Source organism: Prionailurus bengalensis, chromosome D1 (assembly GCF_016509475.1).
Source record: "Prionailurus bengalensis isolate Pbe53 chromosome D1, Fcat_Pben_1.1_paternal_pri, whole genome shotgun sequence".
Taxonomy (NCBI): domain Eukaryota; kingdom Metazoa; phylum Chordata; class Mammalia; order Carnivora; family Felidae; genus Prionailurus; species Prionailurus bengalensis.
The window spans coordinates 14386915-14400066 of record NC_057346.1 but is presented as its reverse complement, the minus strand read 5'-3'; positions in this window follow the sequence as shown (position 1 = coordinate 14400066).

Below are 13152 nucleotides of genomic sequence, written 5' to 3'. Positions count from 1 at the left end.
AAGGGGCTGGGGGCCTGGAGTGGGGACGGAGGAATGAATATGGGTGTCGGTGAGGGGAGGGCGCTGCTTCCTTACTGAGCAGATGCTGAGGGAAGTCTCCCCATCTCCACTCAGCGCTGCTCCCTCCCCACCCCAAAGGCAGCACAAGGTAATAGTTTTCGACACATTTCATTGAAATATAATAAAATATTTGCATGGCGTTATTAGATAAATAAGGGTTGACTTGAGGCAGTGCTTATTGGGAAATGTGATATGAAAATTCATTTAATATGAAAGAACGTGGAAGCTTAAGTTTATGGTAATGGATTGATTGCAGATAGTATCTAATAACTCCATACAAATATATTTCAATCACAATATCCGCTGGGGTGGTCCTCGGCTCCAGAGGCGGACGGGGCAATTGTATGCCCGACCTCTCTTCCGGGCCAGATTAGAATTAATTAATTGCTAATATTGTGACATTACTTTTGTAATTAAGAAGCCCCATAATTTTCAGTGGCGGTGAGGATGAGAAGCGTTTATTATTGTCTCAAATGAGGCTGGAGAAGGTAGAGAAGCAGAAAAAGTTAATAGCAGAGAGCGAAATCTAGAGAGGGAGCATGTATTATTTCATCCGCCGCGTCCTGGGGTTTTGTCTTGCCTGCGGAGTGGAGAGCCCCAGATAAGAGGCAGGGTCTCATGGCCAGGTGGGGCAGAGGCTCTGGCAGGCACCGAACAGCACAGAAGATCGAGGGTGACATCTCTCTCAGCCTTGCTGATCCCCGGAGGCAGGGCCTGGGAGCCAGCCCAGTGAGGAAGCTCTGGCCGGGGAGCTGTGGCTGAGACCAGGCAGGAAAGCAGGGACCAAAGGTGGGTCACGGTTGATGAGTCTGTGACACGCCCCTTCCTCCCTTGATAAACTGTGAAATCCATTTGTCCTTGGCTGGGATGAACTCAGCGAGGCGATGGCTGTCACTTCTGGGTGTCCGCAGAGGGGCCGGAGGAGAAGGAGGTGGGGGCGCCTGTCTAAGGTCCATATGCTGGCCTGTCTCCCAACACACGACCCTGGGAGTTTGCTTGTCTTTCTGCCTTTTCCTTTCCTAGGGAGAAAATGGAAATAATTTCCTTTGAAACGTGACATTTCCTAATCCGGCGCCCGGCCTGGCTGACAGCAGGATTAGTGTGCGCGGCTGCCAGGCCCGCCTGGCCATATGCAGGCGTCTCCCGAGGGGCTGCGGTGGCCAGCGCCAGCCCCCTCCCCTGGCGCTTCTCCCACCCCAATCTCACCTCGGCTCCCTCCTCCCTCTGCATGTTGGGACTGGTGTGCTGGAAGCCTACTCAAGCCCTTTCTGGCCCCTGGCTGCTGTGTGCATGTGTGTGGGGGGGGGGGGGGGAGGGGTTTCACAGACCAGAAGCTGTTAGTCTTGTCATCAAAGATGAGAGGAAACCAGGACCTGGACAGGTGGCTTCAGGTCTTGGCTCTGCGTGGATCAGCTCTGTGACCTACAGTTGGCTATTTGTGCCCCTATCTGGACTTTAGACTTCTTATCTTCGAATTGAAAGTGTGAGGAGAGTATTGGGGTGCCTGGGTGTCTCGGTTGAGCATCCCACTTCAGCTCAGGCCATGATCTTGTGGTCTGTGAGTTCGAGCCCCACATCGGGCTCTGTGCTGACAGCTCAGAGCCTGGAGTCTGTTTCAGATTCTGTGTCTCCCTCTCTCTCTGCCCCTCCCCAGCTCATGCTCTTTCTCTCTCTCAAAAATAAATAAATGTTAAAAAAAAATTAAAAGAAAAAGGAAAATATCAGGAGACTATTAGATGATTTCTACCTCTTCTGCTTTCCAGCAGTGTCTGATTCCCCACTCGTTGCCCAGCTCTTTTGTTAACAAGGACCACCACAATAATGAGCAGTCCGTGGTAGTTGTTATGAGACATTCTTCAAGGGCAGGAGCTGGCCTTCCTCTCCCACTCTCTTTCTGCCTCTCGAGGTGCCCAGGACTAGTGTGGTAGCTTTGCTGTTGGGCCTTTCCAACTAGGTGCCTGGAAGAATGTCCCTCAAACCTTGTTACCACCTCAGGCCGGTCGTAATGCATGATGTCAAAGCCTCGTGGTAATCTGATAGGTGGATAGTCTTTACAGAGGAAGAAATGGGGGATCAGAGAGGTTAGGTGACTTGCTCAAGTGATTAATTCAAGCAGATTTGATCCCAGATGGCCCAACTCCAAAACACCTGCCTCTCAGACCATCCTCTGTACCCTGCACCCCCTGCCACCCCCATGAGCTTCGGGAATTGGGCTCCAGCCCCAGACTACCTGGGCTGTGTATGATTGTTATTTTTCTGCAGTAGGGACTGGGGTGCCTCCTGAGGGGCGGGTTCCAGTGTATGCCCCTGCCCCACATTCTGGATCAGCCACTGTGATCTCCAAGACAGGGACCATCGGAGGTATTCCCGGGCCAGAATGCCTGGTTCCCAGACTGTGTCCCCAGATCCAGTCGAGAACCAAACACTCAGATTAGACAACCTGACAAAGCCTGCGAGGAGGTGTGAGGTAGCCGTTTCCTGAGCAGGTTTCTGGGGATCTCCCTTCCAGTCCTTGAGGCCAGGAGAGGAGGCAGAGGGAGGCCAGGCTTTGGGCAGCGTGTTGGCAAGGGAAGGTGGGAGGCGGTGAGATGAGGCCTCCGGAGCTCTAACTCGAGGGCCTGGCTGCCTCCGGGATGGATTTCCTCCCTCCCCTAGCTCTCAGTTGCACATCAGGGAATGAGAGATTGGCTTGGGTCTGAGATTCTAGCGTCTCTCTGAAGCACTTTGAAGCCAGTGGCAGAGAGAGAAAGATGTTCTGCAAATACAGCTTCCCCTTCCTCCCCACTCCTCATCTCCTCCATGTGCTGGGAAAAGTCTGAGAGCACTTTATTTAGGAGGCTGGGGTGTTTGTGTGGAAACTAGGGAGGGGAGTTGAAGCCGGAAAGGCAAGAGGGAAGAAGTGTTACTGCTATGCTCAGCTCATCCCTCCGTTGCCCGTTTCCCATGCAAACATCCCACGATCAAGCTTCTTCATTAAAGTTCCGAATTACAGATGGGAGAAAACACCTCCAGTGCAGGACCCAGGGGTGGAAGGAAGACAGCTTGGTCCTAGTGTGCTCTTCTTAAAACAGTTGTGGGTTTTTTTTGTTTTGTTTTGAGATTAGAGTAGCCATGCTCTACCTGAACTACAAACCTGAACACCATGGGCTGGGAGAGCTGGGCTGACCTGCATGAGCGAGGTGTGGTCCACTAGGAACACCCATCTCCACACCTGCCGTGGATATTTACCTGACCTGCTTCTTTTGAGTCCGATGGTCCTTGTCCCACTCCACACTCTTTCTTTCTTTGTCTCCCTGCTTGTCCTTTCTTCTTTGCGTCTTCGGTGTCTCTTTCTGGGTGTCTCTGCCCCTCCCAGTTTTTTCTCTCCTGCTCTCCCTCCCCATCGATCTCCCGACCTCTGCATTAGCATTCACAACCTCCGGCACCAGCCACTTAGGCCAGAAAGACAGCTCCTTGGAAACACAATTGAAATATTTTTATAAATGACCAGCGGAGTTTGAGTGACATGCCCTTCTTAGGCTAAATAAAATTAAAGTTAAACCTTCTAAAAAATACATGAGCCAAACATCCTCTGCACATTTCATTATGCAAATGCAGCTGTCCGGCTCTGCACAAATTAGCCCTCCTTTTGAAATTCACTGCTGCTTCTTCTCTTTCCTCCGCTTTCCTCTCTTTTTTTTTTTTCCTCTGGATTTTGAGCGAAAAGGCTTTGTGATTTTAGGCCGACAGCTGGGAGTCTGGGGGAGAGGGGGAGGCTGGAGGGTGGGAGGGCCAACTTACTCCTTCTGATTTCCTCTTTGTCCCCTTTCTTCCCTCTCTTTGGGGGGAAGGTGGTAAGAAAACAATGAACACATGGATGACTCCTCATCCTCTTTTCCAAGCTGCTTGGCAGGGTCTGGCCAGGAGAGGTCAGTCTGGGGTTGGGAATGGGCCTCCCCGGCGGGGTGCTCAAGCAATCTCAGCCTGGGGGCTGTGGGAGCCAGCAGCCTCAGGGATGGGCTAGCTGATGGGCCACAGACCTACTCCCACCCCAGGTCCAGACCCTGCTTCCCCAGCGCCTCGGGCATAATAAAGGATGTCTTTTCCCTATGGCCCGAATCCTAGGTGATGATTGGAAAATTTGAACAATGTTCTAGATGTGCTATCTCCTCTGTGCCCAGCTCCCAGGGTCTGGGAGAGTCTGGGCTTCATACAGGTGGAAGGAAGTCACTTCGAATTGGGCAGACAGGAGAGCCGCCCTCCCACGGCCAGCTCACCAAGTCACATCGGAAGACTGTGTCTTGTAATCTTTCCTGCACATGCGTTGTGCCAGAGTGAAATATCACCATTAAAATCACTTATTTCCCCAGTCCCCTTAGGGGAAAAAAAAACACTAGGGAAGGGGAACAAAACAAATCATACGAAGGTGTCAATAACGTTCTAGAATCTCAGCATTTAATTGTGTTTTAGAGAGTTCACGCTTCTCACTGCAGTATGGGGACTGTGATCAAAGCGGATGTGTTGACTTGGCCATAGAACAGGCTTCCGCTTCAGTGCTGTTCTCCAAGCAGAAGCAAGGAGGGCAGGGCTCAGAAAGAAGAGAAGGGGGCACGAGGGCAGAAAGAGCCACTGAGCTCCTCCTCCCCAGATACCGGTCTTGCCCTGACCCTTTGGGGGAGGGGTGGCAGGTGGCCTTGCATCCAGACAACCTGATGTTCATCCGTAGCTGTACCTGATTAATCCACTCTGGACTTGCAGGACTAGATTCCTGCCCCCTCTCCCAGCTCCCAGCCATTTCAGGATAGTCCCTGGGGTCCAAGTTGCTCTTGCCCCTGCTGTCCTCTCTGACTTTAGCTGGAGGAGAGGGTGTGGGGGGATGGAGGAGGGAGGCAGGGGGAAGGATCAGATGAAAGAAACTTAGTTGGTCAGGCAGTTGGCAGCAGGTGGAGGCCCTCAGGAGACTTCCTTTCCATTCCAGCCTCCCTAGTCTACACTTGCTTCTGCTGACACTTACCTTACTCCCACTCTGAGCCACTCTTCCCCAGTTGCTGGTGAGATCCCTATTCTGACTCTTGCTGGCCATTTTTGTGCTCAGAAATTTTAAATGTCCAGTGTAGAATCAACAGCCATTTATTGAGTTTCTGCTATGTGCCAGGCATCGAGCTAGGTGTGAGGGGTTGGGGGAAGAGGACACAGCCAGGCATGACCGCTGCCCTCACAGAGCTTATGGTATTGCCGGGAAGCCCCTGTGTGGAAGGAGCCAGCGAGCGAGACGTGCAGGTGCTCCAGAAGCCTGGCTGAAAGTAAGGGTGTGACCGTGTGAGAGACACTGGCCATCTGTTTACTAGACCACTTTCCTGTCCTTCCTGGGGCAGAGTTAGACTACATTTCCCAGTCTCCCAGGCAGGAGGGATGGTTTTCTGACTCCTTGCTGGTCAGCATATGGTTCCTTGGACAGCAGCACCAGTATCACCTGGGAGCTGGCAGGGAACACAGACCCTCAGGCCCCACATCAGGCCTGGGAGCCAAGCCCAGGGATCTGCAGGTGAAGGCATGAGAAGCCATTCCAACCCCCGGAGTAGGAGTGGAAGCAGCACTGCCGGCCAGCGCGGTAATTCCGAGTGGCTGCTTTCTCCTTCCTTCCATTTACCGGATCAGAGACGCATGGGACTGAGTTCATCGTATTCTGCAGTACATGGCAGCCATCATCATTCGTCTGTGAAAGGCCCCTGTTTTGTTTTGCTTCATTATTTCTTTGCATCACACCCCCATCCTTACTTCCCTATCTCTGCCGTGTCTCATACACAGATAGATTTTAGTCTGTTCCTTACTTTTTCTGTTCGCATCTGTTTTTCACATTAGTTCATGCTGCTGTAAATACGTCTGTTTCACTGCTTCTGGATGGTGCGTAGTATTTCGCCTATGCACCCACTGAAAGTTGCTTTGATTTCCTAGTGACAGACACCCGGGCTGCGTCAGTTCCTTTCCGTGACAGACAGTGTCAAGCACGTCCTCTTGTGGGTCTCTGTGGGAGTTTGTGGGTCTCTGTGCAGCACACCCCCAGGAGAGGGCTTGGCTGGCCACAGTCGCTTCCACCCAGAACTGCCAGATGGCTCCGGCGATCAGCGCTCTCAGCAGACCTCTGGCAGTGCCACTGGTGCCCAGTTTTCCCACATCTTTTCCAACACTTAGCGTCATCTGCTTTTCTAATTGTCCCCGGGTTTTACAGGGATGCTCCGCTGGTTCTTGAGTTTCTCTGTTGACCATGCATTTGCATGCCTCCCAGTGTACCTGTGGCAGTGAGGGACTTCGCCGATTTCACCATATGTGAATTGCCTGGTCATATTTTTTCCCTTCTCAGTTGTGTCTGTTTTTTGTTCTTTCTTGTTGATTTGATTCGAAGGAGTTCGAATATATGATGTTTGCTAGATATATGCTAGGTATTTGCTGGATATTTGCTAGATATATGCATGTTCTTCATTTTGGTTGTTGCAGTGTCTTCTCCTGGCCGGCCACCTGCCTGGTAACTGTGATGTTTGGTTTTGTCAGGGAACAGAAAGCCTCAATTTTATTCTGGTCAAATGCATCATTTCTTTTTTGCCTGATGGTTTGAGCCTTTTGGGGTCTTATTAAAGAAATCTTCCCTCACCAAGGTCACAGAGATATTCTTTTCATCTACTCTCCACTAGTGTTATAGTTTTGCAGGTCACATTTAGGGGCCTAATTTCCTGGAGTACAAGTTTTCATATAGTATAAGAGGTTTAAACTCGGTTTTCATCTGTATGGTGAGCCGAACCCACTAAACAAGCCACCTTTCCCCCAGTCTTTATGATTTCACCTGTGTCATATGCCCGATCTAATACACACACACACACACACACACACACACACACACACACACACGTTTTTTTTTGGTGTGTTCTCTCTTCTGTTTTATTTATTTGTTAGTCCTTGCATTATTCCCTCCGGTTTTATTTTTAAAAAAATGATTGTCATTGTCGTTAGCACTAGTCACAAATAGTGTAGCTCTCCTGTCTTTCAGGAAAATGGTAGGGTGGCACTTTCCTGTCCATTTGGAGCTTGCTGTGGCTCTATGACTTGATTTGGACAATGGAATATGAGCAGAAGTGACACATGTCACTTCTGGAAGGAAGCTTTCGAGCCAGTGTGTAATTCTCCATGCTCCCTTCCCCCTGCCGTGACAAACTGTAATGCTCCAGTCAGGTAGACGCTGTCAGCCTGGATGAGACAGAGCAGATCCTCCAGATGACCTTCGATGGACATGTAACATAAGTGAGGAACAGACCTTGGCTGTTTTAAGTGACTGCACCAGGAGGTTTTTGTTTCTGCAGCAAAATCTTGCCCGTCCTGACTGAAACAGTTACCATGGGTGGACTATTTCCAGTGGCTGATAAGGCGTGTCCCTCCTCTTTGTTCTTTTAGAAAACTACATAGCTCTTTGTTCTTCCATTTAGAATTTGTCAACCTACTAGGGGATTCCAGCTGGAAAAATTCACCCACACAAGGAGTCTTGAGCCGGAGGGTGTGTAAGAGGGAGGGTTTGTACTGCTGAAATACAAGGAGATTCCATTTCCCCAACAAGCATCAGCTTCTAAAGTGCAAATATGGCTGCCTCATCTTCAAAATGGTTCACTGACCCCGGCTCACTGCATCTTGCCCGTCTTCCAGCACGTTTTTCACCACCTTCCCTGTGTGTTTTTCCTTCCCTTTCATCTCTCTTTTATGTGAATAACCATGAAGTCCTTCTGAATCTCATTCAGAGTGGCTTTCTCCCTTATCCAAAGTTTTGGTGCCGCTGTCCCCTTGGACCTTGAAAGGGCTCACCTTTTATTCCACATTTATCAAGAGAACCTTCTAAACAGTGAGTGTTGTCCCTGAAGAGGAAGTCTGATGCCAGGTGTTAAGATAACACAAAATTATCCACTTTGTTACAAACAAAAGATGCTGGGAAAAATTATACAGCCAGTGGGGGTGGCGAGAGGAAGACAGACAGACATTCAGATGCATAGTTTATATCATCAGAGGATATATTTCATATGGATAAAGAGGCTAACAGGGGGGGGGGCATGGGACAAATGGGTGAAAGGTGCCAAAAGTACAAACTTTCAGTTGTAAAATAAGTAAGTCATGGAGATTTAATGTATGACGGGGGCAAGTATAGTTACTACTACTCTATTGCATATTTGAAAGTTGCTAGGAGAGTAGATCTTAAAAGTTCTCAGCATAGGAAAAAACTTTGTAATTGTGTATGGTGACAGATGTTAACAGGTGATCATTTGGCAATATATACACTTAAGAAATCATTATGTTGTACACCTGAAACTAACCTAACGCTAGATGTCAATTATATCTCAATTTTTTAAGTCATTTTTTAATGTTTATGTATTTATTTTGAGAGAGAGAGAGAGCGAGCATGAGCAGGGGAGAGGCAGAGAGAGAGAGAGAGAGAGAGAGAGAGAGAGAGAGGGAGAATTCCAAGCAGGTTCCACACTGTCAGGGCAGAGCCCGATGTGGGGCTCGAACCCATGAATCGTGAGATCATGACTTGAGCTGAAATCAAGAGTCAGACACTTAACCACCTGAGCCACCCAGGCGCCCCTATCTCTATTTTTTTTTAAAGAAGTTAACTATAAAAGTTAAATGAAAAAAAAACACCCTAGAATAAATATCTGATTTCTGTGTCTAACCTTAAAACTAATGGAAGAAATCATATACACACCAGCTGATGTCCAAACAGGGTAAGCAGAATTTAAGGGCAATCAACATAGTTGGAGGCATTTTCTATAAACATGACAGGAAAATATTTGTCATTTTAGTAGAGTGTTCATTCAATCAAGAAAACCCAGTAAAGTAACACCCTTAAGAAAGAAGGTGATCATAGAAACAGGTAATTCCCTAAAGAGGAAATGAAATATCAAAGAACTGACATACAGAAAAGATATTCATATTCATTCATAATGAACTAAAAACAAATATTTAGTAAGCCTGCCAGAATTTTATTCAGAATTGTATTGAGTGTATTAATTACTTTGGGGATAATGTTCTCCTCTTACTTTTTAGAATTTTCTGTTTTACCCTTTAATAAGTTTTTTTAAAGTTTATTTGTTTTGAGAGAGAGGGGTGAGAGACACGGAGAGAGAGAATCCCAAGCAGGCTCTGTACTGCCATTGCAGAGCCTGACACGGGGCTCGAACTCACCAACTGAGATCATGACCTGAGCTGAAGTCAAGAGTTGGACTCTTAACTGACTGGGCCACCCTAGTGCCCCACTCTAATAGTTTTACAACTTTTCTTTGTAAAAGCCCCTTGAATGTTCAGGTAGATTAATTTCCAAATACTTTATATTTTTGGTTGGTGCTGTAACAGCTCCTGATTGCTAGCTGAATATTGAGGGCAGCGGGTCCAACTGACTGTCCTGGAGAAGATGGGTTGGGCTTCTTTTCCTTTTCAGTTGGCTCTGTCCCAGTTGCCAGCTGCTGTTCCTGCCCCTTCAGGTATTGGGAGGCCGGGACGGAGGCGAAGGAAGGGAGAAAGCTCTGACCTGAATGACGCTGTCAGAGGGTGGCTGTGGTGGTTTTGTGCTAGGCGACATAACTCAACTGGAACGAAGTGTCCCAGCATCCCCTTCCCTGAATGATTCTGGATTAGGATTGACCACAAGAGAGGTGGGAGGAAAGCCCACAGCTGTGAAGGTCGGTGTAGGGACCCATGTACAGTGTAGTTCCTACATGTGACCAATGGTCTCCAGGCTCACCTCCGCGAGGTCACCACAGACAGCTCCCACCGCATCTTCCCCGGCACCGCTCTGAGTCCTGGGCCAGGCGCGCGTGCAGCCCTACGGCCAGAGTCCCCTACTCCTTCTGCAGCCCGTCGAGGTTGGGGCAGTAGAGGCAGGATCTCCCCTGCTTCCTGATCTATCGTGACGTCAGGCCCACCGTCACACAGAGGCGGCAGCCCTCGTGGACCCCTGCACCCGCTCACACAACTGTGTAATGTCTGATTGCTGTACTGAGTCCCTATTTCTTGTCGCCAGTAGCCGTTCCGCTTTCCTGATGAAGCCATCAACAGACGCAATGGCTCTGTGCTCTCTGGACCTAGCAGATGTTTGAAGCCGACTCATTCTCTTGTGCCGTTTCTCAAAGGCTCCTCTCTGACTGCGGCTCCCTTCCATGGGTCACCCTCCAGCTGCACACCCTCCCCCCGCCCCAGAGCTTCCCCTTTGCATCCAGTGGGTGTTTATTCTTTGCATGAGTCCCTTAGCCCAACCAGGTGCGCCTCTCGTGGAGGATACAAAATGGCTTCCTGATGGCTCCCTCCCTCCCACTTACGGTTCAAGGAAATGCAGAAGCATCTTGTGTCCCTGACAGATCCTGGTGGTGCAGGGCTTTCTACCCCAGGAGCGGTTCTTCCTCTGCCATGAAAGCTAAGCCTGGGCCTGGCTCTCTTGCTCTTTAGATATCCTGGCAAAAGCTAGACACCAGGCCCTGGGGCTCTTCAAGGTGCAAGGGACCTTTATCAAGCTCTTGGAGTTATATTTGGAAGCCCCCCAGATTGGGTGCCTCTCTTCACTGCTCCTGCCTGGGGAAGAATCGGGACCACTTAGCGCAGTTCTCCCCCGTGCTGAGATAAAACTACTTTCCAGACGCATCTCTTCATTCCTACTTTCTCCAACCTTTGCACCCTCTCTGTGGATCACAGAGCCTTCCAACTGGTTCTTGAACATCTACTTTGCCATTTCTACTACTAGACAGGCATTTGTTGTGTCATGGTGGGAGCATTTCCATGTAACACCCTGTTATGAATGGATGAAGGCCTCCTCCTAGATGGAGATGCTTGCAGAGGAAGAGGTCCATCCCCCTAACCAGGCCTTGCAAGGTCAGAATGCAGGGCCTCCTGCCCTTCCCTTTCCCTGGAGAGTTTACCAGAAAGAGCAGTCTTGTTGGTCTCCAGGCTGGCTCTTGGGGAGATCCCAGAGCCACACAATGACAGAGCTGGAAGGTGGTGCAGGGCTTGCTGGTCCTACTCCTTCATTTTATAATGAGGAAGCTGAGCCCAAAGAAGGGAAGCAATCTGGTCATAGAGATATTGTGAGTTTCCAGCCAAGGCTGGAAGAGATTCCAGGTACATGCCTCCTTTCTCTGGTACTAGCAGACTCTTAATTCAAGTAGACGCCAGCTTTCCTACCCCCAGCAGAGTGTGTGCTGGAGGGTTGGGAGGGCCATCGGGAGGCTGGCCTCCAGCAGCTGGTTGCCATGGCATCCAACTGCACTTCCCTTCATTCCCTCACTTGGGAGGAAGCCAGAGAGTTCAGTCAACCCTTGGCATATGGGGCTGGTGGTGGGGCTAGAACTGAGCATTTGGGGATGCTCACTGAGAGGGCATCAGCAGCCTCAAAATACAGTCTGAGGGCTGTGCTGCCCCAGGCTTTGCATGCATGCCCATTGCCTGTGGCTCTCAGGCCCAAGTCTCTAAGCTGTTCTTCTCTACCCTAGCAGCTGGCCAGATTGGGCTGAGGCTTGCTCTGGAGGCAAACGCGGGGCCCCCAGGATTAAGGGCTTGACCTCTGCCCTTTCTCAGGCACAGCTGGGCATCTGGGATATACCAGTTCCCTCCTCTAGCTCTGGGAGGAGGACCCCTTCCCCCACAAAGAGTGGAGCCTCTGAACAAGCTAAGCTGTGGAAAGAATATTCACTTCGAGTTAACGGGGGCAGAGGGTGTATCCTGAGCAAGCTGTGAGGTACCAGTATCTCTATGGAGTGCTGTGCTGGCATCCGTATGCTGTGCCTTCTCATCCTGAAAGTCCTAAGAGGTGGTGCTATTGAGGCTCAAGGTATGAAACTTGCTTAGGGTCAAAGATCTCGCTAGGAACAACCTCATCTAGGCTATATCAAATTATACTTCTACCAGCAAAACACAAAAAACAAAGCCACGAAAAGCCAACTGTGTCTTTACACCCTTTCTTACAAAGGGGTTTTGAAATTTTTTTCACCTTTGGCCATCTAGTAGGTAAAAAAAGGTGTCACAGTGTTAACATTTCTCCTATTACAGGTGAGGGCAAGCATCTTTTCTTGTGTTTGGGACCATCCGCTTTTATTTTATTTGTTTATTTATTAAAAAATTCTATTTATTTTTGAGAGGGAGAGGGAGACAGAGCATGAGTGGAGGAGGGGCAGAGAGGGAGACACAGAATCTGAAGCAGACTCCAGGTTCTGAGCTGTCAGCACAGAGTCTGACGCAGGGTGTGAACCCATGAACTGTGAGATCATGACCTGAGCCAAAGTCAGACGTTCAACCGACTGAGCCACCCAGGTGCCCCGAGCCATCCCCTTTTAGATGAACATTAGTTTGTATCATTTGCCCAGTTTTGCATTGATTTATAAGATGTTACTTCTCTTTTCAGAAAATTAACTGTAATATGGTTTTCACAATTTTTTTTTCCATTTTATCATTTGTTTCCTGGCTTTGTTTTTGCTGCTTCCCACCTCACCAGCCCCCAAACTTGGTGAATTTGATTTCTATAAGGTCAAGTGAAACAACTTTATGAAATGGGGTCTGGGTTTTGGGTCATATTTAGAGTGATCTACCCTAATCTAAGATTATATTTGTAAGATTGTTCCTTTTTTTTTCTAGAATTTTTTGGTTTTATTTTGTAAAAATGTAAATATATGATTCTTCTTGAGTTAATGTTGGTGTGAGGTGTGAGATAGGAGTCCAACTTTAGGGGCACCTGGCTGGCTCAGTCAGTGGAACACACAACTCTTGCTTCTGGGGTTGTGAGTCTGAGCCTCACATTGGGTCTAGAGATGACTTAAAGATTTTAAGAAAAGAAAAAAGGAACCCAAGTTTACTGTTTAATGTTTCTCTCCAATGGCTAAATGCCATTAATTAATTAATTAATTATTGATTGAGAGAGAGAGAGAGAGCTGGACAGAGGGGCAGAACGAGAGAGAGAGAGAGAAAGAGAGAGGATCTTAAGCAGGCTGAACACTGAGCCTGGAGCCCAACACGGGGCTCCATCTCATGACTATGAGATCATGACCTGAGCCAAAATCAAGACTCAGCCACTTAACTGACTGAGTCACCCAGGTGCCC